The following is a 4,710-nucleotide window of genomic DNA, read 5'->3' as shown; positions in this document are numbered from 1 at the left end:
GGAATTGCTGTTGCTGCACTTGGCCCATCCTCTCTATGGCTGCCGTCAGTGTCCGCACGCTGTCCTGTAGGGCGCCCAGAATCGCTCTTGTGTCTTGACCCATGTTCGTAGTTGCAGTCCGGTGTCGGTCTTCTCTCGTGTACAACACGCTTGCTGGGTCTGTCGCGAAAGCCGCGTTCGTTGCGAATCCTGGTAAGGGATGAGTCGGCATGGTCAGCAGAGCATGACGGGCCATGGCGCCCACGTGTGTCAGCCTCTGCAGGTGTCGGCCTCGGGTCGGAGGCCACGGAGAAGGCACCTGACCTTTTCTGGATCCGTCATCAGAGGGTTCGCTCGGCTGCAGAGCTGTAGTATGCTGGATACGTACTGCTGGGGGGTCTCATTTGGTTGTTGTCGCCGTTCCTGTAGCTGTATGAAGGCCCAGTCTTGAACGTGCTCGCCTCCGAAGTCTCTCTGCAAGGCTTGCTGCCAACCGACCCAGGTGTCTTCCTGCGCTTTCGACCCTCGGAGCTGTGTGACGAACCACTGTCTCGCCTCGCCCTGCAGTGCAACCACCAGGTTGTTCGCTTTTTGTGCGTCGTTCCACGACATCGCTGCCGCGTAACGCTCGTATAGCTTCAACCAGTCATTGACGTCTTCGTCCGGTGTTCCCTTGAAAGTGGGGGGCGGCCCGTATGGCAGGAGGTAGCTGTTGGCGGGGGCTTCATTGACGGCCATGATTTCCGGCTCTTTTGTAGTACCTGGTATGGTTCTGCTTCTTAACACTTTGTCGTTTCCTGCTGACGTTGACATTAATTTTCTTCTTTACTTTAGCATTCTTTCGCAATTGCGAAGATTTTGTCGAAACGTTCGTTTATGCTGCGGGTAACGGCCTCGTCGTAGTCTCGCCACTTCTTGCTGGGGTCCAGAGGCAGCGTGCTCTGAACGCGTGCACGTCGGTCCCTTCGTTGTCTCCCTCTTGACCGTTTCTCGCTTGGATTGTCCATTATATTCGGGGTGTCGAGCCTGCACCTCCACCAATTTGTCGCGAGCAAATAACCGACAAACGCACCGTCACATTTGCGTCACCGTGGCTCGCTTGTCACGACTACTCGGAGTGCCCAACTTGTCCGATACTTCGGGCCCCAACGAGGGCAACAGGGTCGCCGCAGACGCCGGGAGGCCAAAGTGCAGAACAACAGCCGACAGTGGTCAGGGCACAAGAGCAAGACGCTGCTGTCGAGCTGTCGTCGGACACTCGAGTCCCCCGGGCGGTCTCCCGTCTGCCTTTTTAACCCGTTGATCTCGGTGAGGGGGAAGTTTCTGACCTCAATCCCTCTAGGGTACCGGGCCGCCTCGTGGCAGGGCTACAAAGTATGGGCACTCCGGCGCGCCATCCCGCGGGCCACAAGAAAACCATTTTTTTTCTAAACGGCATATATCATTGCTCGCTACACTCTGATGCTGGGACACGGTGCGGTTCCGAAGGTTCTGGCACTTAGTTTCTTATATCTTGTCATGCATGCCAATCGCTCGCTTTTGGGAACTGCAAAATAAAGTCGGGATCTAGTCTCTAATTTATGTTGACGAACACTGAAATCTTGAACAACACATTACTTCTACATTATACACTATCGCTTTGGTGTTCAGTTTCAAGTTACTTCTGTACAAGCATATGCTGCTCAAAGCGTTGCACCGGATATTTTACCACCACCACACACACACAAAAAAAGGAACAATACTGCAACACCACCAATATATACCTGCCAGAAAAGCTAAAAAGCCCTAATTCCAGTAGATATGGGATTTACCCTCCCCCCTCTCCCCCCCGGTACACCAAGATGAAAATCGTCTTCGAGAAACAGGAAGTGCATGCACTGAATCCTGTACCGCGCGTGTGCAAAACCTGCGACAGAAGTGCGTTCTGGTACCTTGGTATTAAATTCGTGTATGGTGGCATGCGAAACATGTAACTCTCTATCCCAGCGGATGCATCACAATTACGACAAAAGGCTCCTGTTTCCCAAAGCATTGTGCATACGCGACAAGCTCTCGTGCAACAGCTAGAATGCAAATGCGGATTAACCAGCCCAATGACATCATTACCCTACACTGCGAGGTGTTCCCGGGAACTAATACTGATCAATGCAAACCATTATCAATGTACATCTCGTGGTCGTGCGTTGCGGTGATGTAAATACGCGTACCATCCTGTACGATATCGGATAACAACCTTTGTGCTTCTTCGGGTGTCGTGTTTTATCGCAAATAAAAAAAAGAAAAAAGTGAATAGCTTCTTGACTGCGAGAGCACCACGCTTACGGAGACATTCAAGCCGTCCAGCCAACGCGGAGCCCCCTTCACGGCGGCTTCCCCGCATTCTAAAATAAAAGCTTCTCGCTTTGCACTAAAAAAAAACTGTAGGCGAAAAATTCACGGAGAGATTGTTCCTTGATACACGACAAGCGTGTTTCCTTATCAAAATATTTTTTTCTGCTTCTACTGGACACACAAGTACATCTGAAAGAGTGCATTACAGCAACCTTATTTCAGAGGAGCAAGTACCTGACGGAGCGCGAGCGCCGCGCCGCGGCCACAATTAGACTCGAGGAATCGAGACCACGCTTTCTCAACGGCGGCTCGGCAGAGTTCGTTCTCCTTACTTCTCCTCCGTGGGTTTGGCAAAAAATACCGCTCGTTTGAAACGTTGCATTCCTTTGGGTTTGCGCACGGCTCACAGAAAGGAACGTTGATCACATGGGCGTATCATGCGGTGACGCAACCGGGCGCAACGGCGAAGGATCGTCTGCTCTCAGGATACTTACGTTGTTGCTAGAGCAATTAGACAACTGAAGACCTTCCAGCCCCATGCAAGTAATCCATATTCTGCTTTTTAAGTTCGACAGAAACGGGGGCGAGCGCGTACGCAAGCCCCCACTACCAAAAATTGCATGTCCCAGCTACCCCGATTTGGGGAAGTGGCGGGTTTCAACCAAAACGCAGTGCAATGTCTTGGCCTCCACCCGGGGAGCCTGCCGCATTGATCACAGGCTTCCCGACACCAGGTAAGTATGCCGGTGCTTGCATCGCGAGCTGCCCCCAAGGGATCACAGTATGCAAAGTGAAAGGTGTTTGGTGTAGCAACGGGGAGAAATCCACGTAGTTTCAAAGCCGCTCATTTGATAATTGCTACGAGCCAGGATGACACTTGTTGTAGTTAATCTGTTTCTTATTTAAATTTGCGAGTTTTCAGTAGCGTAACGCTCTAACGGTCATTATAACAGCCTCGATGCTAGACGTCAGCGCATCAAGAAATATTATAGCTGTCTCGAGGCTAATTCCAGCGAATTTCGACCAAGCTAGGAACCTGACCATCTCAAATTTAAAAATATACATATATATTCCTCAGGGGACGGGAAAAGATGAAAAATGCGCCTATATTTAAGCTCCAACCTTCAGCCATTTTCGACGGAGAGGGGGAGAAAGGAACTGGTCGAAATGTAATGTGACCCAGTCGTTTCGAGATACTTTGCGGGCTTCTCAATTGAGAAGTATGTGGTTCTAAGAGCAACAATTTTTTTCACCTGCTCACTACTACATGGACAACTCACTTTCTTCTTCCTACCCGTTTGAAACTGAAACTTTTTTTCGTAAAAAAATGGCAAAATCGCAAGAAAACGCGAAAAACGCCGTTTTTCGGAGCCTTCCTGTACAGACGCTGTTTATCGGAGAATAATGAAACCGACACCATTCTTTTCGTCATTGCATACCCTATCTGTTGATACATTTTCATTGTTCTAGAGTTAATCCGCTAGAAGCAGATTGTAGTAATCTCACAGGCGATATCGCGATTTAGCTGTATTTCGGCCGGTGCTAACAAAAAATGGCCATCAAAAAGTTGCCGCGACCTTTTTATACGTTGCTCAGAAACCCTTTCCTAACACACAGAAAAAAAATTGAGATTCGTATTTGATTGTCGGTGCGCTACGATTTTTTAGAGCGACAGTGTGCACGCGCGCTGCGCGCTACCCGTAGGCGGTACTCTCCCGCAGCTGGTCGGCGTTACGGTCGCCGAGGGCGGACGCGATTCAGAGAAATCAAGTTAAAAACGCTGTTATAGGGCTGTTGCAGTGAAGTTTGCACAGCGCCATTTCGGGCCCAAACGGCCGCGGATCCCAACAGTAAGGAGTTCCATCAGCGGGTTTTGCATGGTGTGTCAAACGGTATGGTGCCAAGAAAGCTACAAAACCTGTAGGAAATCAACAGAAAAAGCGGTGCTTCTTGAAAAGCGCGAACAACTCGAAACCGTGTACTTGAAAGTGCCGCGTCGTCTGCTAAACTGGGGAGTGTTGCATGATTTGGGGCGCTCATGTTGCTGCTCACTCGCGCCACCTGGCCCAGAGCAACAGGCCCATGGCGTTGTTATGGCAGCTGTCGTGGTAAGCTCGAAGTTTGCACAGTATGTGCATACGCATTCCTTTATGCATTGGCTATTACTAACCCGCTTGTGGCGGATGGAGTAAAATTTGTTCAAGCTAAGCCTTATGTCTGTATACTTTCTAAATTTTCTGTAGGCGCTTAACGGATTGAACAAGTCACGTACCTCCTAGCTTTTGTGGGTTTCTGGCCTCCTCCTTTAACGTGCACGACATCTCTTGATCGTGGGCTTTGAACTGTGCAGTCCAGCTCACCCACCGTATAAAAGCTCGTTGCTCTCGCCAAATCATCTTC

The 4,710-nt window shown here is 50.0% G+C and overlaps 1 non-coding gene across 1 annotated transcript; it reads right to left on the bottom strand.

Annotated features, from left to right (window-relative positions):
• Nucleotides 1-2,888: 2,888 nt before the first annotated feature.
• Nucleotides 2,889-3,052, bottom strand: LOC135373784 (U1 spliceosomal RNA). Its single transcript, XR_010416590.1, has one exon. It is a non-coding gene; the product is annotated as a U1 spliceosomal RNA (small nuclear RNA).
• Nucleotides 3,053-4,710: the final 1,658 nt, after the last annotated feature.

This window comes from Ornithodoros turicata, unplaced genomic scaffold (genome assembly GCF_037126465.1).
Source record: "Ornithodoros turicata isolate Travis unplaced genomic scaffold, ASM3712646v1 Chromosome31, whole genome shotgun sequence".
NCBI classification, from domain to species: domain Eukaryota; kingdom Metazoa; phylum Arthropoda; class Arachnida; order Ixodida; family Argasidae; genus Ornithodoros; species Ornithodoros turicata.
The sequence above is the reverse complement of the archived record's forward strand: the minus strand, read 5'-3'. Positions and strand labels throughout refer to the sequence as shown.